This window comes from Esox lucius, chromosome 17 (genome assembly GCF_011004845.1).
Source record: "Esox lucius isolate fEsoLuc1 chromosome 17, fEsoLuc1.pri, whole genome shotgun sequence".
Lineage (NCBI taxonomy): Eukaryota > Metazoa > Chordata > Actinopteri > Esociformes > Esocidae > Esox > Esox lucius.
The window spans coordinates 5,429,285-5,450,558 of record NC_047585.1 but is presented as its reverse complement, the minus strand read 5'-3'; the positions used below and the strand labels follow the sequence as shown (position 1 = coordinate 5,450,558).

At 40.6% G+C, this 21,274-nt stretch overlaps 1 long non-coding RNA gene across 1 annotated transcript; it reads left to right on the top strand.

Annotated features, from left to right (window-relative positions):
- Window positions 1–3,595: 3,595 nt before the first annotated feature.
- LOC105030570 lies at window positions 3,596–21,136 on the top strand. The gene is made up of 4 exons (XR_004574623.1): window positions 3,596–3,682; window positions 4,546–4,603; window positions 4,852–4,952; window positions 20,017–21,136. It is a non-coding gene; the product is annotated as an uncharacterized LOC105030570 (long non-coding RNA).
- Window positions 21,137–21,274: the final 138 nt, after the last annotated feature.

The window sequence follows — 21,274 nt, the reverse complement described above, 5'->3', positions numbered from 1 at the left end:
CTGCTAACAAGCATCTTTTTTGCCACAAATGAGCACTGGGCTAGTACAGGTGTAACTATTTATATCTAATGAAGATGACAAGTGCACAACATTGTCACCAACAGGGATGATTGCAGAGTGCATTACGCTTCAACAGAACCAATGAAAATAAACAGAATACCAAAAGCTTGTATCATGACCTATACTAAACATGTCAAGAATAATCTTGTGGATAATAACTGCATACTTTAAAAGGTGTTTTTACAGTTTGTAACTACTTCATTAATATAATACATAATATGGGTGTAATGACAAATATATTAATGAACAATTTACTTATTCATTACACAGTAAATGCTTTATTATAAGGTGGAATTATAATATAATATTTTATTTGCTCTAAACCAGGGAAATAATTGATAACACACTCAATTTTATTATGGAAGAGTGGAAAAAAGCCCAAGATATGACATTATTTACTTGCCACAATATTATGTGTTGCCTTTTGTCTACAGAAAAGTCAAAACCTTTCAGGTATCTGTGTTTGCTGTAATCCAAGCTACCTTATTCATTAGAATATATATCAGGGCTTTTTTACAAATCTTAAGTCTAATCAGAGTAAATTTTAGTTTCTCATCTGTCAACCTGGTTCAAAGGGAATATCAGGTTGTTTAATGTTCTGGATCATTAGGCCTAGCTACTCCAATATGGCATTGTACTTGAGGATGTGTGAGGGATGTTTAAATGATAATTAAATGTCTCACGCTACAAGGCTACCATTCCCCAATTCTCACGTCATTGATTCCTTCCTGCTGTTCTAAATTTACCCTGGCTCTGGGAAGAGTGTGATGAATATGTTTTTCAAATACATAGCAAGCAATCTGTGGGAGAGACCAGAGTATACCTGCAGTATCAGCTGTCTCTGCATCAAAGACATTTTTGACCTGATTCAGAATTAATTTAATAACTAACATGATCTTTGTTAAAAATGATCTGACAAATGCAATGAACATGTACTTTTAGAACGCCTAACCTCGCTGGAGGATATTTTATCTCCAGACTGCTGTTTTTAAAGCTATGTGTTTTTAACAGACTGATTGTATGTAGTGGTGGAGGAAACTGGGTTTCACGCTGAATGGTTTTGCCCTTTTTTCAGATGTTACATTTCCAAAAATGGGAATTGACAGGATTAGAATGACAGCGTCTAATGAATATTGCTGTTACACAGATCAGAATAGGATGTTCCGTGTTTCATGAGCCAACTTAGTTTGTATAGTCGTTTTTTTCTGAGGTAATATTCTGTTAAGCGTATGAGTATCATAGTACAACTAGTACAAGTTGTGGTATTGTGTAAGATCAAGACAAATCGAAAATAAATAACAAAACACTTTGATATTGTGATTATTGAAAATAATGTTGAAACCTGTTTAAATGAGAGTACTTTTAAGTTGTTATTTTTTTCCTAAATATATGACTGTTTAAATTATATAATTTTGCCTTCCATTAATAGTACTGAGTTGTAACTAACTGTTGAAAAAATTATTCAGCTGTACACTGGGGCCCCTCACTCTTACTTTTCTGGTTGTAGCCAGTTCACGCTGTTCTGTGAAATGAGTAGAATACAACTTTGTACGAGATCTTCAGTTTCTTGGCAATTTCTCACATGAAATGGCCTTAATTTCTTAAAACAAGAATAGACTAACGAGTTTCAGAAGAAAGTTCTTTGGTTCTGACCATTTTGAGTCTGTAATCAAACTCACAATTGCTGATGCTCCAGATACTCAAGGCTAGTTTCATTGCTTCTTTAATTAGCACAACACAACGTGCCATTGGAAGACAGGACTGATGGTTGTTCACAATGGGTCTATGTACACCTATGTAGATATTACTTTAAAAATGAAATATCTCCAGCTACAAGAGTCGTTTACAACATTAACTATGTTTACACTGTATTTCTGATCAATGTTATGCTATTATAATGGACAAAAAAAACTTTTCTTTTGAAAACAAGGACATTTTGTGCCCCCAGAGTGACCCCAAACTTTTGAACAAAGGCTATCCCGTCTGATCTAAAGTGAAGTCACAGAAATATTTCATGAAGGTTATGGGAGGAATGCGTCACAACACAGTGCATCGCTCTCTGCTACGCATGGGGTTGCATAGCCACCGTCTGGTCGGGAGTGTCCATGATGACCCTTTCTAAATGTTGTCCACCCAGAGACCACTAAAGAAATATATTTTATTAACCCTTTTTTTTTTAAAACAAACTGATTTTGAAAGAATATTAAAATAATTAAATAATTTAAAATGATAATATAAGAGATTTTTTTTATCAATCATTATGACTTCTGTGAAGATGTAGAAGTTCCTGACCATTCACTAGTGGTATTGTGACAGTTAAGTATAGCTACCTTCAGTAACTTATACCTTAATAAAGAGTCATTACTGCCATCTGCTGGAACATACAGGCTGCTATAAAACAGCAATTACATTATCATTTTCTCAAACGTTTAGCCAACAATTACTTTAAATACTACATATGAGGGACAGTTCACTGTTATGGTTCAATTGTTAGAGTAATCGACCATGGTTCGATTGATAGCTAATAAGTCAATCTGACCATTTAGTCTAATGGCCAGGAATTACATTTGTATCTGATTTCAATCCAACTATAAATATGTTTTAATAGTCTGAATTTAAGTAACATCTATAGTTGCAGACTTCAGGCATTTTCATGCAAAGAATATGCAAGAAAGTACATATCATGTCTACTTTATTGTATATAATGTTAGACTGTACAAATACTTATTGCATTTTAAAATAGATTGACTTTTTACAAAATAAAAAGCTGACAGTCTGCATTTTAATCACATTGGGGAGACGGGTAAGATTAACCTGTGTGTACAGTGGATATAAAAAGTCTACACACCCCTGTTAAAATAACAGGTTTTTGTGATGTAAAAGAAAGAGACAAAGATAAATCATGTCAGAAATGTTTACACTTTTAATGTGACCTATATTGTGAACAATTCAATTGAAAAACAAACTGAAATATTTCTATCGCCTATCATTGTTCTGTGAAAGATGCGTCGAGTAGATAGCTAAATCACATTTAAATGGGTCGGCTAATATTATCGTAGATACACTCTGTTTTCACCAATTAAACTAGCACTTCATCAGTGCTAAACTGGTTACCCCCGTCCACCTTCGCGCGCATGATGATCACACAAAACAGCTGGTGCTCACTGTTATTTTGGTTCAAATATCGATGTTTTTAAAACATTAATGAAATGCAACCTGTCATTATTATTTCAAGGACCTATTCTTTTTCAATTTATGTAATCCAAAAGTAGTCATTACGTTGGTAACGTAACTGATTACAGTGACTGTCTTTTTGTAATCTGTTACTCCCCAACTCTGGTTATCTCTACCATAAACCCCCATTCACACAAGCGGTGAAATCGCTTGACATTCCACTGATGAAAATGGCAGGCAGCTGAAATCGTCCCCACCCCTGCAGTTTTGACCAATCAGTTACTTTAAACGTGCAATCCCAAATATCGCAGCCTATCACTACAGGCGCAACAACAATTTCAGTGGATTTCTCTGCTATAGCCTACTGGCAGAGAACTGTGATAGCCCCCGCAGAAACGGTTCATTAACGAAAATGAGTGCATGCAAAAAAAAAATATCCAGCTAGCAAGTAGGTAGTATTTCGTTTTGGTTGATAGCACAATCTAGCACTATTAAATATGTAGTACGTATTATCAGAGCAAGGGCAACTGAGCAATCCTTGACCATGCTATATCTTTTTCTTATATTTTCTCGATAGAACCTGAGGGTGACGTTATAGATTTTCTGTTGTTCTAGTACTAGTAAAATGAGCTGTTCGTCGGACGTGTTGGTGTAGGGTAAAAGGGGTGAACTATTCTTGTAGTACCTCCTACAAGCTTTCCTCTTGGTTTTCCGCTATGCTCTGATTGACTTTCCACGACAAAGAAGGGGGAAAAAATTGGACACCGCTCAATATTTACCCTGTCTGCCGTTCCACCATAGCCAGCACTGCCATCCTGCTGCAAGGAGCGGGGTTGGAAACCTATTTTGAATGGAGCGCTTCCCATTTCGATAGCAGCATGCCGCTTATGTGTGGAAGGGGGTAATGTTGCCAGTAGCTAAAGTAATTCATGAATACTTGATTTTATGATCATAAATAAGTTGGACATATGAAAGGGGGTGATTTGCCCATTCACATTGGTTGTCAGTGTCCTCTTGATTATCTGTCTGTTTTTAGAGTACGGTTTCTTTTTGAAGCCACGCCCGCGGTGTTATTATTCGCAAAAATTAAATGACTAAAATAATAGGTCCCTCCCATTAGGCCAACATTGAATGGAAGCTGTATTCATCTGCGCTGTGCACAATAGCGTGGGGCAGAGGTTAGACCTTCTCAAACCTTGTGCCCAGGCTATTGTAATCAACGCTTATTAGTTTGGTACACCTTCAATTCGATGTTGGCCTTAAGGAGGGTCTGCATCATTCTGTGTAAAGTATTTCATCTTTAATTTTCAGCAAATCAAAATACAGCAAGATGAGGCATCATGGAGCAGCATTTCTGGTATTTGATCATGTAAGTGAATCCAATCTAGCCTGAGTCAGCCACTTCATGCTACTGGATAATAACCTACAATACTGTTATGGGGTTAAGGTTATTGGATAGATAATGAACTAGTTTTAATGAAACAAAAACAAAACATTGAATGGATTGGCCAATAAGAGAAACTTTTAATCAAAATGAGCATGTTATAATGAAAGAATAACTAAAAAGTTACCAATAACAGTTATGTTCTTTTCTTCATGAATTACACCTTGTGTCAGCCAATCATCGAGACCATAAATCCAAGAAGTCATACCCCATGACCCTGAGGTGGGACTTCATCCAGTTTGTCTTTCCCACATCACCACATACGTTCATTGAGGTAAATTATTAACTTGCAGCTAGCCACTCACAGCAATCTGCCATCCCAGGGTGCAACGGCAGGAGACTCATTCTCATGCATATATCTTCAGTAAAGTTTTGGGGGCGACTCAGCACTCTTGTTTGTGTGGTTCCTAATTCTACACAACTGTTTGTAACGATACACCGTTATTCATAGCCAGTTGGAATTTGAATAACATTTAGAATTTTGACTTTTCAGTTTTTTTTCAACATGCTCCAATATTCCTAAATGGCAGGTATCACTTGTATGTAATGTTATATACCTTGGTTGACTTTCACCAACAGTGTAATGGGGAACAGAGTATTCCGTACCTCCAGCCAATGTCCGAAAATTAACTTTTTGGCTCATCTGCCAAAGGGACTGGTGGATGAAAAAATCCAAAAACGCAGGCAGCACCATTACCATAGCAATAATTAAAAAAAACATATAGACAACATAGCTTAGACACTGTAGAGTCTTCAGTCTGGGAGATTTCCTGCATCAAACATCCTCACCGCTTCACTACATAAACGATTATCTTACTACGGTGCTAGCTATTAGCTGCCAGACAATTCGAGAGGCATCCACCTGCAGCCCCCCATATATCGTCAATAGCATCCAGCTATGGTGCAAGAACACCAACAAATTGTCCTACAGGAAAGTGGCCCCTAAATCTTGTAAGTGATCCTGCAGGATTTGTCCTACAGGAGTTTGGGTCCACTTTCCGGCAGGACAATTGTTGTATCCTGTAGGTAGTCCTTCAGGAAATAAATCCTGCAGGAATCATGCAAATAACACTCAAAATATCCAGCAGAATATTTTCACTAAGACTATATGCAGGATATGGCCCTTTAATCCTGTGAAATAGCCTTTAGTTCTGGTTACTGGAGGTAAAAAAAGTCAAGACAATTTTTATGTACAACCTACTTCCTCATCCGTAAGAGAATTTCCTTTACATGCTTTAAAAAGAAGACAGAAAGCAGTATACATCAGATTGCATGGCAATTTTATTTTTCACTGCAGCATCTGGTGTTCTCCGGCGAATGCCAATTGAGCTGCACGGTGCTGGGCTGTGAGCATGTCCCACTAGAAGATATCGGGCCCTCATGCCACCCTCATGGAGTCTGTTTCTGACAGTTAGGTCAGAAACATGCACACCAGAAGCCCACTGGAGGTCATTTTGTAGGGCTCTGGCAGTGCTCCTCCTGTTCTTCCTGGCACAAAGGAGCAGATACCGGTCCTGCTGCTGATTTGATGCCCTTTTATGGCTCTGTCCAGCTCTCCTTGGTATCTCCTCCATGCTCTTGAGACTCTACAGGGAGACACAGTAAACCTTTCTTGTGACAGCACATATGGATGTGCCATCCTGGAGTAGCTGGACTACCTGTGCCACCTGAATCAATCAATCGATCAAATGCATTTATAAAGCCATTTTTACATCAGCAGTTGTCACAAAGTGCTTTTACAAAACACCTGACCTTAAACCCCAAGGAGCAAATAACAGTAGTGTTGAATTTCAGTGGCTAAGAAAACTCCCTAAGAAGGCTGAATTTTAGGAAGAAACCTAGAGAGGACCCAGGCTCAGAGGGGTGACCAGTCCTCTTCTGGCTGTGCCGGGTGAACATATTAAGAGTACAAATTGTAATAATTAATAAAGCAGAGTACAGCCCAATTCCACAAGTGCCCAACAGAGAGACAACAAGCCAGTGACTCTGCCCTTGAATGGCATTGGAGGGAGGGCATCCCAGTGGCGATGAGAGCCCACCTGGCAAGACAGCAAGGGTGGACAGTATCAAGCCTTTCTGGTCACCTTTACGCCCCTGGGCCAGACTACACTCAAACATAGAATGTGCTGTAGAGATGTGTTTTTAGTAGACACTTGAAAGTTTGCACTGTTTGCATTTCTTACCTAAATTGGCAAATCATTCCACAGTAGTGGAGCTCTATGAGAAAAGGCCCTGCCTCCGGCTGTTTGTTTAGAAATTCTAGGTACAATTAAAAGGCCTGCATCTTGCAATATAAGGTTACGTGTATGTATGGCTGGATAATTTTAGCGAGGTATGTAGGAACAAGTCCATGTATTGATTTATAGGTTAACAATAAAACCTTAAAATCAGCCCTAACCCTAACAGGCAGCCAGTGTAAAGAGGCTGGTACTAGAGTAATGTGTTTAAAAAAAATTTGTTCTAGTTAGGATTCTAGCAGCCGTGTGACAGCACTGTCAGGGTAACTGGAAAGAAGAGCATTGCAGTAATCTAATCTAGAAGTAACAAAAGCATGGATTTGTTTTTCTGCATCAGTTTTTGATAGAAAGTTTCTGATTTTTGCATTGTTTCAAAGACGAAAATACCGTCTTGAGACATATTTTATATGTTCATCAAAGGAGAGATCAGGGTCAAGGGTAACGCCAAGGTTTCTTAGTTTTTTGGGATATGACCATGCAGCCATCAAGGTTCACAGTGAGATCTTGGGTCCTAAAACAAGCATTTCTGTTTTTATTGAGTTTAAAAGCAAGAAGTTCTCTGTCATCCACTTACTAATATCTGAAACGCATGCTTCCAAAGTAGCTAATTTGAGGAACACCAAAACATACCTTTGATTTGTCAGAGGATATGCAATCTACACACACAACTGATATCTTTCAGATAAATAATATTTAAACCAAGCTAGAACATTACCACGTAGAGGTTCGATATTGGCCTATAATTGTTTAATATGTCAGGACCCAGATTTTGTTTTGAAAAGGCTTAAATTCTGCTATTTTTGGTTTGTTTGGTACAATTCCAGAGGAAAGGGAGCAATTTATTATGTTCAACATTGGCTGACCTAGCACAGGAAATGTCTCCTTGAGTAATTTTGTTGGAATCGGGTCTAGCTGACAATTTGTGGGTTTAGAAATTAAGTGAATGAGTCGAGCGATACGGGACAAAAAAATTCAAGTGTCCCCATTGACGCCTGGTCAGGAAGGTTCAGGACATTCTCAGGACAACTGAGATTTTGGGGACTATAACTATTTAAGGAGGAGTAAGTTATTTGTTTTCTAATAGTGATGATCTTTTCATCAAAGTAGTTCATATATTCATTACAGCTAAAGTGAAGACCCACTTCACTTGTTCAGCATTGCTTTTTGGTTAACTTTGCAACTGCATCGAAGATAGATTTTGGATTGTTTTTGTTCACCTCAATCAGGTTGGAGAAATAAGCTGATCGAGCCGATGTGAGTGCTTTTCGGTATTGTAGTGACTATCTATCTAGGCTAGTCTGAATACTTCCAACTTGGTGGAGCGCCACTTTCTCTCCAATATTCTGGAGGCTTGCTTGAGTGCTCTAGTATTGTCTGTACCAGGGAGCAAGTTTCTTGTTGCGTATTTCTTTTGTTTTTAGGGGTGCAACCGTATCTAAAGTATTTTGCAGTGTTGAGGTTAGATTCTCGATTTGATCGTGAATCGATTTTGATCCGATATTCCAGGATTCTGGGGGGAAATGATTAGATCTACAATATCTATTTCTCGTGACATGACTAAATCTAAGGTATGATTGTGGCAATGTGTTGGACCTGAGACATGTTGGATAAAACCCACTGAATCAATTATGGCTTCAAAGGCTTCAAGACCATATGAATATTGAAATCGACAAAATGTAAATACTATCTGCCATGACTACAAGGTTAGACAAGAATTCTGGAAACATATTGAGTAACATTGTGTATGGCCCGGGGGGGCTGTAGCTTTAAAACGATCTATCAGCCTGGTTAACTTTCAGGAGTAAAACTTCAAAAGAATGAAAACCAGTGGTGTTTGAGAGTTCATGTATATTTACTGTCAAAAATATTAGCAACACCCCCTCCTTTTCGGGATGCACGAGGGATATGATCACTAGTATAGCCAGGAGAGGCCTCATTTAGGGCAACGAATTCATCAGACTTTAGCCACATTTCACACAAGCCAATAACATCTAGTTTATGATCAGAGATTAATTCATTTACTGCAACTTCCTTTGGAGCAAGGGATCTAACATTTAGGAGTCCCATTTTGAAATGCGAGGTGATACAGTCATTTTTATTTGTGACCGAGGTGGAGGAAGGCTTTATCTTAATAAGGTTGCTATTGTTAGCACTACTTTGTTTAAATTTTCTCAGCCTGGAACGAGTCACAGTGGCAATAGGTAAAACTGTACTAACGACGGCTATGCTATCGACAGACTCCACTATGCTAGCAGGCTGGCTAACAGCCTGCGCCCTGACCTGCACCCTATCTTATGGTGAGGCTATAGGCGTGAGACTCCTGTCAATGTTCCTAGATAAAGAAGAGCACCACTCCAGCTAGGATGGAGTCCGTCGCTCTGCAGCAGATCAGGCCTGGCCCTATTTCTGGGAAAGTTCCAAAAAGAGACGGGCAGAACTCAGTTTTTAGCCCGCGATTGAGTTGCGCAAGTCTGCTGTAGAGCTCGTCACCACCCCTAGCTGGGAGGGGGCCAGAGACAATTACTCGATGCCGACACATCTTTCTAGCTAGTTTACATGCTGATGCTATGTTTTGCTTTGTACCCTCTGACTGTTTCATCCTAACGTCGTTGTTGCCAACTTGAAATAACAATATCTCTGTACTCTCTATACTTGCCAGTTTTACACTTCGCTAGCACCAACCCCAGATTTGCGGCTACTTCGGTGGCTCTGCCCCCCGGTAAACAGTGTAAGATCGCCGGCTGATTCTTTAGTCTAATACTGCGGGTAATGGAATCGCCGATTACAAAAGTTTAGATCATAGTAAAACGCTGTTAGCGTTTCACCTGTTTCATGTATTATGTTGTGTTGGGTAGTATTGTAAAGCATGCGGAAGTTATTTTATCACAGTTTTATCTCAAAATATTGTTTATGGCGGTTGTATATTCCTCCAGTTTTTGAAAATCTAGTTGTTTATCATTAATATACACTATGCTGTATAGGGGTGTTTTAACCTGCACATTGCTCTTTAAAAAATGTATACAGTGTGTTATTAGACTTAATATAATCAAGTTAATGGTGCGTTTTTAAAATGGTTAATAACTAATTTCATGCATTGGCTTTTGCTATGTTTATGTTGTTTTCTCCAAATTAAATATATTTGTAGGCACCGACGTTGAGGCCGAAACTTTTGACAACCACGCTATTGTGTATGGGACAATGTCTTGATGCCACTCGCTAGCTTGAAGCAGAAATATTCGCTCGCAGTTGCAGTGTTAACTTAAAACATTTGAAAAAAACATCAAGCATTTAAACCAAATCAGTCCATGTATTAAAGTAATCTACGACCAACCTACAGCACCCGCAAGGAAAACAATTACGGACGTACGGTGTATCTCATTCACTTTTGGAGCTGAAAATCGCGTAAATTAGCGATTTGGGAATTCTGCTACATTTTCAATTATCATTTCTATTATGTCATGAGCATCTGACCAGGGATTCAAATTGCTTTCAATACAATGTGCGAAATCCAATATTAATGGCACTAGCCCTGTTGCCATTGTACCGCATTGTACCCATACATCTGTGATTGCAGCCTACTATTTTCGCGCCTTCAGAGAATGACTCACAAGGCCTTGGAACATGAAAATGAAAAAGTTGAAAAGGAAGGTTTTGAGTGAGGAGCTTTTTTGGAAAGTAAAGAAAAGGCTGCAGTGGTCTCTTAATTTTTTCCCGAGCTGTTTTATAATGTAAAATCGCAGTTAACTGTTACCACAGGAAATAAAGCCATTTACACCTGCAATGTATTTTATGTTTTATTCTGTATCTTTTTTTACAACCATTTATCCGCATCGTTTACTAAAATTCGTTTACGAAAACTATTTAATATTTTCTTTTTTTGTATGTTGACTGTATTTAACTGTTAATTGAATGTCATTGTAGAATCTAGTGTTCTATTATCTGTTAGAGCTACTTGGCTTCTATGTATTGATATTCTGTGATCCATTAAGCATACAAACAGTAGCTAGTGTCATTATAGTTATTATAACAGTGTGTTCTTAAATATGTAGCCCATGACTAGCAACCAAATGTAATTTTTCACATTATTTATTACATGAAAATAATTTACATCTTAAATATATTTTGGACAATTTTCTTTCTGATTTTGTTAATTGCGTGTTTAAAAAAAAACAGCCTGGTGGTATATGTAATTTTGAGCATTGCATTTAATCATTTAATCTGGTGTGGTGAAAATTCCTTCTTTGTACCAGTAGATGGCACCACACACACAAACACATACACTTTGGTTTTTCTATACTCGTGGGGACCTGAGACTGAACCTGGAACATCATGTTCCCTATTTCCTAGTCCTAAACCTACCCCTTAACCTAACCATAACCTTCCCCTAAACCCTAATCTAAACCACAATTCCCCAATTTGTATGCCTAAACTTTGCCTAGTGATAAAGCCTTACACTAAACAGCCTTGTCTCAGTCTTTTCTGCACCTATGGGGACATCAGATTAAATCCAGGGTCCCTATTCCTCTAGTCCTAGATCTAACCCTAACCTTAATAACCTAAACTAACTAACCCTAAATCAAAATGTTAATGTCTAAAACTAAAAGTAACCCCAAGCCTAAAAGTAATCCCAATATTCCAGTTATAGGTTTTACCATTAAACAAACTGCTTAGAGGAATGTCCTCATCAGACAAACCCAGACCTAACCGCTAAGCCAAAAATAGCATTTTACCTAGTGTGAAAAAAGCTTGCCTAAACGTAAAAGCAATATCAATTCTAACAATTACCTCAATTGTAAGTTTTACACTAAACCTAAACATATTTTTCCTAATGCAGAGTGACTGAAAATCTTTATAGAGACAGATTTATCAGGTTTTATTATCTTCATGAGGACTTCTGTTTCTCATGTGTATTGTTAGTTCTGAATGTCAATTTGTATTTATTGTTACTAATTATAACCAATACATTTAAACATACAATATGCTGTTAGAGGCAAATAAACAATGCCTCCTGTGACTGCCAAGGTAAATTAAGTTTTATGTGCAACATCTAAAAGGTATAATTGCAGACCACAATTCAGTTGGTTTATTTTATGCATGTAACACATTGCACACCATCAATCTTCAATTATAACAATATCAATAATGTATTTTCATATTTGGAAATGGAGAAACACTACATATTATTATTAGTTTGCCAGGCTTTTTATGGCCACCGTACATTATCCAAAATTGGGATAACCAGAGGTAATGGTTTTGTGAGTTGCAAAGCCCAGTCCAAGGTCACAGTTGGCCCTTGATACTTTGACCCCAGCATTCTAATCAAAGAGCCTGTTTGCCATGTTTGAGGTGCTGTCAGTGCACTTTGGTGGTGTGCCTGCTCAATACATTCCTTCCGCCCAGTTACATAAATCTCAAACTCTTGAGATCAGAAAAGCTATTTGAAAGCAAACCACCATTAAGGTGTTTTTAAGACCAGGAGATTATAGACATATGGAACAATTAATGTTTACTGATGTTTCATAACCAAATCCACTCTTTAACTCCTTGTTATCAATCTTTTCCTTGCAGTGTCCCTAACAAGTTTAGTGCACATCTCTCTGCCGTAAACCTGGGGAGGAAAATTATTTACTTTTTATGTACCCTGCACCTAGCCTAATAAACCAATAACTTAAAGCACTGCTTTGAATACTATTACACATCACCCTGCAATGTGTTTGTTATTGTAGATATAAAAATGAAGTTGATGATTGGTGAAATACGGTTTAATGTTTGGTCATGTTAATGAACAATTCAGTGTGTCTTAGGTGAGACAAATTCAGACAAAACAAGTCTAAAGACTACACCTCCAGCACACAAACAACATAATGACCCACCACTGAACTTGCGCACCGTTTGCAATAATCACATAACTTATCAGTAGTTGTTGAGCAAGGTGGTCATGTAACCCACCCTGTCCACTTATTATCAGTTGTTTATGTACTCTGTAACTTATAAATGTGCATGAATGAGGAATTTTAAGGCAATGCATATCTCAAATTCATAACAATATTGTTTTTATCAAAGTTTTATATGTTTTACAAACAATTCTGGGCTTTCAATAAGCTTGTTGTGTGGCTTTTCAGGTATATTTTCCTGACATACAGTAGATATATAAAGTCTATAAATATCAGGTTCTTGTGATGTAAAAGAATGAGAAAAAGATTGTCACCTATAACGAGAAAAATACAAATGAAAAAAAAACTCTTTGAGGGGGAAATTCACAATAACCTGGTTGCATAAGTGTGCACACCCTTAAATTAATACTTTGTTGAAGCACCTTTTGATTTTATTACAGAACTCAGTCTTTTTGGGTAGGAGTCTATTAGCATGGCACATCTTGACGTGGCAATATTTGCCAACTCTTCTTTGCAAAAGCGAGGACATCTCCTGTGCACAGCCCTCTTCAGATCACCCCACAGATGTTCAAATGGATTCAGGTCTGGGCTCTGGCTGGGCCATTCCAAAACGTTAATCTTCTTCTGGTGAAGCCATGATTTTGTGGATTTGGATGTGTGCTTTGGGTTGCTTGCTGAAAGGTGAACTTCATCTTCAGCTTTCTAACGGACGTCTGAGGGTTTTGTGCCAAAACTGCCTGGTATTTGGAACTGTTCATAATTCCCTCCACCCTGACTAAGGCCCCGGTTCCAGATGAAGAAAAACAGCCCCAAAACATGATTCTGCCACCACCTAGCTTCACGGTTCGTATGGTGTTCTTTGGGTGATGTGCAGTGTTGTTTTTGCGCCAAACATACCTTTTGGAATTATGGCCAAAAAGTTCAACCTTGGTTTCATCAGACCATAACACATTTTCCCATATGCTTTTGGGGGACTTGATGTTTGTTTTTGCAAACTTCAGCCGGGCTTGGATGTTTTTCTTTGTAAGAAAAGGCTTCCGTCTTGCCACCCTACTCCATAGCCCATTTATATGAAGAATATGGGAGATTGTTGTCACATGTAGCACGACATCCTCTAGTGGGACCTGTGCACACAGCCCAGCACCAAGCAGCTCGATTGGCATTTGCCAGAGAACACCGGAATTGGCACATCTGCTATTGGCACCCCTTTCTCTTCATAGATGAGAGCAAGTTCACACTGAGCACATGAAGGACATGAAAGAGTCTGGAGAAGCTGTGGTAAACGTTATGCAGCCTGCAACATCATCCAGCATGACCAGTTTGGCATATCCATGGAGGATCACACAGATCTCCACAAGCTAGCCAACAGTACCCTGACTACTATTAGGTACCAAGAGGAAATCCGCACAAACATTGTCAGACCTTATGCTGGTTCAGTGGGCCCTGGGTTCCTCCTGGTGCGGGACAATGCCTGGCCTCATGTGGCCAGAGTGTGTAGGCAGTTCCTGGATGACAAAGGCACTGATGCCATTGACTGGCCCTCATGGTCCCCAGACCTGAATCAAATTGAGAACCTCTCGCATGTTATGTATCGGTGTATCCGAAACTGCCTAGTAGCGCCACAGACTGTCCAGGAGCTCACTGATGCCCTGATCCAGGTCTGGGAGGAGATCCCTCTGGACACCATCCACCGTCTCATCAGGAACATGCCCAGACGTTGTCGGGAGTGCATACAGGCACCTGGGGGCCATCCACACTACTGAGTCACATTATGAGTTGCCTGTGATGAAATTCACGCAAGTTGGAAGAGCTTGTGATTTCAGTAAATTGCCTTTTAGCTATGTGCAAACTGGTCGAAGTGCGCATATGATTGTTCCAGTTAGCGCTAGCTAGCATTATTATGGTTTCATGTTTGCTAGATAGCCACCATGAGTCTCTGAAATATGGCAATGCATCTAACGCAATAGATAGCCCAGGCTACATTTTGATTGGTTTAGCTGTTTGTTTATTCTGTGTTCCATAGTTATGGAAAGGGGCCATCAGCTTTATCCCCATTAGAAACAAATTTTTGTATTCATTGTTCCAGCATCTACTGTTAGAGGTGACATTGCTTCAAACTTGTCAATATGCTTGTAGTTAGTAATGACAATGTCAGATCCTAATGGAGTTATAGAACCAATATACAACTCACTGCTGATAGGTGGCGTTAAGCTGCATAGGGCACCTTTAACCTTAATCCCCTGCATTCTCAATACAAATATTTTTTACTTAGTTATTTGTTAATTACTTAATGTTGTAGGGACATACTACAGTGATTTTCTATCTTCAAAATAAAAAAACTCTAAATTATTTGTGTTTTCCTATGAAAAAGTAAAAAAAGTATGATAATAGTATTAAGGGGTAATTCACCTTCTGGAACAGAAATCATCATTTGGGTAATACCTAAGTTTTATTAGTATTTTAAGTTTATAAAAAATACATTTTCAAGTTGTATTCTAAATATATTCTTAGAAATTGAGACTACTGACCATATTTTTTAAACTGCCAATTTGAGGCGATTTGTGTAATATGTTGTCAATATCTATGCAATCTGTAAGTAGAATTATTCACAGTGTACCAACACCAGCAGATGACATGGCACCCCAAACCATCACTGACTGTGGAAACTTTACACTGGACTTCAAGCAACATGGATTCTGTGCCTCTCCTCTCTTCCTCCAGACTCTGGGACCTTGATTTCCAAAGGAAATGCAAAATTTACTTTAATCAGTGAACATAACTTAGGACCACTCAGCAGCAGTCCAGTCCTTTTTGTCTTTAGCCCAGACGAGACGCTTCTGACGCTGTGTCTTGTTCAAGAGTGGCTTGACACAAGGAATGTGACAGCTGAAATCCATGTCTTGCATACGTCTGTGCGTGGTGGTTCTTGAAGCACTGACTCCAGCTGCAGTCCACTCTTTGTGAATCTCCCCCACATATTTGAATGGGTTTTGTTTCAGCTGGCTGCTCTGTGAACAGCCAGCCTCTTTAGCAATGACCTTTTGTGTCTTGCACTCCATGTGCAAGGTGTCAATGGTTGTCTTTTGGACAGCTGTCAAGTCAGCAGTCTTCCCCATGATTGTATTGCCTACAGAACTAGACTGAGAGACAATTTATAGGCCCTTGCAGGTGTTTTGAGTTAATTAGCGGATTAGAGTGTGGCACCAGGTGTCTTCAATATTGAACCTTTTCACAATATTCAATTTTTCTGAGATACTGAATTTGGGGTTTTCATTAGTTGTCAGTTATAATAATCAAAATTAAAAGAAATTAACACTTGAAATATATCAGTCTGTGTGGAATGAATGTATACATTATACAAGTTTCACTTTTTGAATGGAATTACTGAAATAAATCAACTTTTTGATGATATTCTAATATTATGACCAGCACCTGTATAGTTATGTACATTAGTAGTGCCTTTAGGAGGTAGATATTAATATGCATACAGTGCAGTGTGAATCTGAGAGTGTATAAAAAGTTCAGGGGGTAGAAGTCCTAAGATGCGGAGGTGACGGGGGTGTGTGCTGGTGATGACAGTGATGACGGTGGAGGGTATCGGGGGGGGGGGGGGGGGGGGTGTACCGCTAAGAGAAGCAGTGTAACAGCTACAAGGAAAAAAACTGTTCTTAGGCCTGCTGGTGGAGTGGAGGCTTCTGTACCGCCTCCCAGATGGGAGGAGGGCAAACAGTCCATGGTTGGGGTGGGAGGGGTCCCTGATGATGCTGCAGTCCCTCCGCAGACACCGCAGGCATTGGAGGTCAACAATGGCAGGAAGCTGAACACCACTGATGTACTGGGCGGTGCGTGGTGGCTCTTGATGCACTGACTCCAGCCTCCGTCCAGTCCTTGTGTATCTCCCCTAAGTCTTGAATCAGCTTTGCTTGACAATCCTCTCTAGGCTGCGGTCATCCCTGTTTCTTGTGCACCTTTTCCAACCACACGTTTCCCTTCTAGTCAGCTTTCCATGAATATGCTTTGATACAGCACTCTGTGAAGAGCCCGCCCTTTCAGCAATGACGTTCTGTGGCTTTCCCTCTTCGTGAAGGGTGTCAACAAGTGTCTTCTGGACATCTGTCCAGTCAGCAGTCTTCCCCATGATTGTGGTTGTGTGTACTGAAGGCTCAGGGAGTTAATTAGATGATTAGAGCTCTTCTCAGGTCATCATTTCTGTATTATAAATTTTTTGAGCTACTGGAATTCTTATTTCCAGCAGCTGTAAGCCGTGAAACAAAAAAGGCTTGACATTTTTCACTCCGCGGCCTTCCGCCGCCCCTGTTCTAGTTCCGCGGCCTTCCGGTGCCCCTTTTCCAGTTCCGCGGCCTTCCGCTGCCCCTTTTCCAGTTCTGCGGCCTTCCGCCACCCCTTTTCCAGTTCCACGGCCTTCCGCCGCCCCTGATCCAGTTCCGCGGCCTTCCGCCGCCCCTGTTCTAGTTCCGCAGCCTTCCGCCGCCCATGCTCCGGTTCCACGACCTGCCCCGGTCCCTACTCCATCTCCCGCATTGGAAAACCCCATGCCCGACAGGTACGACGGCACGCCCGGACGGTTTCTAGAGTTCCTGGAGCAGGTAAGCCAGTATGTGCGGGGCTGTAGAACCTTCATATCCGCCGACTTAGAGCCGTTCATACTCTCCCTGCTCACTGACCGGGCACTTGAGTGGGCAGGGGAACTATGGGAGAGAGGGGACCTCCCTTGTGGCTTCACAGAAGTGTTCCTTGGACTTTTGCGAGGAGAATTTGGCCTGACAGCGTCCCCTGCTGCCCTGGAGCCGTGGCCAGCGCCCCCTCCTCTCCTGTCCCGGCCGCAGCGGCGCCTTCCTCTCCTGTCCAGGCCGCAGCGGCGCCTTCCTCTCCAGTCCCGGTCTCAATGGCGCTCTCTCCTCTCCCGGCCCTTGAACCTGTCCTGGCCTCTGACCCTGTCCCGGCCCCTGACCCTTTCCCGGCTCCTGACCCCCCGCCGGCTCCTGACCCCCCGCCGGTCATGACCCCCTGCCGGCTCCTGAACCTCTGCCCACTCCTGAACCTCCCCCGGCTTCTGGCCCTTCGCCGGCTCCTGACCCTCTGCAGTTAATCGGTATATTCATTACCACCTGTGTTTAGCATGTTCATTTCTCCCGGCTCCTGGTCCCCCGCCGGCTCTCCCGGCTCCTGGTCCCCCGCCGCCTCCCGACCCGGGACTGCAGCATCATCAGGGACCCCTCCCACCCCAACCATGGACTGTTTGCCCTCCTCCCATCTGGGAGGCGGTACAGAAGCCTCCACTCCACCAGCAGGCCTAAGAACAGTTTTTTTCCTTGTAGCTGTTAAACTGCTTCTCTTAGCGGTACACCCCCCCCCCCCCCCCGATACCCTCCACCGTCATCACTGTCATCACCAGCACACACCCCCGTCACCTCCGCATCTTAGGACTTCTACCCCCTGAACTTTTTATACACTCTCAGATTCACACTGCACTGTATGCATATTAATATCTACCTCCTAAAGGCACTACTAATGTACATAACTATACAGGTGCTGGTCATAATATTAGAATATCATCAAAAAGTTGATTTATTTCAGTAATTCCATTCAAAAAGTGAAACTTGTATAATGTATACATTCATTCCACACAGACTGATATATTTCAAGTGTTTATTTCTTTTAATTTTGATTATTATAACTGACAACTAATGAAAACCCCAAATTCAGTATCTCAGAAAATTTGAATATTGTGAAAAGGTTCAATATTGAAGACACCTGGTGCCACACTCTAATCCGCTAATTAACTCAAAACACCTGCAAGGGCCTATAAATTGTCTCTCAGTCTAGTTCTGTAGGCAATACAATCATGGGGAAGACTGCTGACTTGACAGCTGTCCAAAAGACGACCATTGACACCTTGCACATGTGCAAGACACAAAAGGTCATTGCTAAAGAGGCTGGCTGTTCACAGAGCTCTGTGTCCAAGCACATTAATAGAGAGGCGAAGGGAAGGAAAAGATGTGGTAGAAAAAAGTGTACAAGCAATAGGGATAACTGCACCCTGGAGAGGATTGTGAAACAAAACCCATTCAAAAATGTGGGGGATATTCACAAAGAGTGGACTGCAGCTGGAGTCAGTGCTTCAAGAACCACCACGCACAGACGTATGCAAGACATGGGTTTCAGCTGTTGCATTCCTTGTGTCAATCCACTCTTGAACAAGACACAGCGTCAGAAGCGTCTCGTCTGGGCTAAAGACAAAAAGGACTGGACTGCTGCTGAGTGGTCCTAAGTTATGTTCTCTGATGAAAGTAAATTTTGCATTTCCTTTGGAAATCAAGGTCCCAGAGTCTGGGGGAAGAGAGGAGAGGCACAGACTCCACGTGTAAAGTTTCCACAGTCAGTGCTGGTTTGGGGTGCCATGTCATCTGTGGGTGTTAATCCACTGTGTTTTCTGAGGTCCAAGGTCAACGCAGCCGTCTACCAGGAAGTCATCTCTAGTAGGATTGACTACTGTAATGGCCTCTTAACTGGACTCCCCAAAAAGACTCTGCTGCTAGAATGTTAACCAGGACCAAGAAAACAGAGCACATCACCCCGGTTCTTAAATCTGGCTTCCAGTCAGTTACAGAATACATTTTAAAGTGGTACTTTTAGTTTAAAAATCTCTGAATGGTTTAGATCACGAATACATATCTGATATGTTTGAAGAATATAAACCAAGCAGGGCTCTTAGATCCATGGACACAGGTATGCCAATATAGAGCCCAGAGTTCAAACCAAACATGGAGAAGCTGCATTTAGCAGTTATGCTGCACACAACTGGAATAAACTTATAAGAGGAAGGTTAGGAACAGAATGGTTAAAATTAAGATACCTCTGCAAAATGAATGCTTCTGTTCCTCACTCAAAACTTTCCTTTTCAACTTTTTTGGAAAGGAAAGAAAAAGGTGATGTGGTCTCTTCATTTTTTCCGGGGCTGTATATATACACATACACACACATGTACAGTACATATACATAAAAGATACTCAACATCTCTCTTCAGATATGTAGGGGACATTTCGACCTGTGTGACAGCACATAATGAGCAATACGGATATCTGAGGGAATGCCCATTCTCAGATGTTAGACAATCTGAGACGATCACGTCATTTACATTCCAGCCCTAACCTGAATGTTTTGGTTCTTTCTGCACATTATCCAGCTATTCCAAGTCAGAGCCTTGTCTTCTCCAGATTTGACTACTTCAACTCACACCATGCTGGACTTCCTGAAATCTCAGATTATCCTCCACTGATTTGCACCTTGCTCTCTTTATGTTCAGGATTCCAATTCTAACCTACAATGCCAGAAAATGACTAGCTCCGTAAAATCTCTCGACCTGCATGAAGTTATGTACTGTTGTTTTTTCTCTGTGATCTACGATGTTGGCATTCTTTAAGTTGCCTTCTCTTTAGGGATTCACTGGACAATCTCCCGGACATCACTGTGTGCTGTTGCCCAACTGCTTGAATGAGTTTCATTCATTATAAATCCAAAGTCCCTTGTTTGTAAATGCAGATTTAAGAACCACCTATGCATGTATATTTTTTTGTGGAATACTGGTGGTCAACATGAGCCACAAAAATTATTATGAAGTGTGCCAGACTTTGCAGACCCAAGATTGGGGGCAGGAAAAGGGCCTCCTGAAATTAACACCCCCCCCCCAACTTTGTGATTAAAGTCAAATACTTTTTGAGGCACCACTGAGTTTGGCAGGCAAGAATATGGTCTTATCCTAATTAGTTACAACAGGACCACATTATAAATATAATTTATAAAATGATATAAACATTTCAGAGCAATGATGGCTGAATTATTATCATTACACTTTACAAAACACTAGTCGAATAAGAAATATGAGATATGACCGATTTTGCGAATGATTTGTTTATAGTTATACACTTGAAACAAATTGCCTACCACAAACTACACACAGTGCCTTCCCAAGCGATCACCCTGCCTTAAAAAATCTAATGAAACGCATCTTAACGCAGTCATCGAATACTGCTTTGATGTAGACAATTAAATGAAAGCTTTTTGATACGAAGATTAGTGAAATATGTAGGCTAAACTGTCCTCTCAACAAGCAAACAAGTCGCAGCAATGAGAACCGAGAGAGTGCGCGTTTTGGGGACCCCGAACTCGGCGGTCGGCAGACCGAAGACAGTTTTACCGATATTTAAGCGAAGTCGAATTTGTGAATCTGTAACTATCTTTACCGCAGTGTTGCAGGCATCAAATTCAAAGCGGTGTAGATGTAGTGATTGTATGAGTTAGTGAACTGTTGTAAGCTGTTGTAACCAATGTAGATGTATTGATTGTATAAGTTAGTGAACTGTTATAAGCTGTTGTAACCAATGAAACAAAATATTAAATGTTTGTAGTATGAGCTGAAACTGAAGGAGCAAGTAGGAGAATAG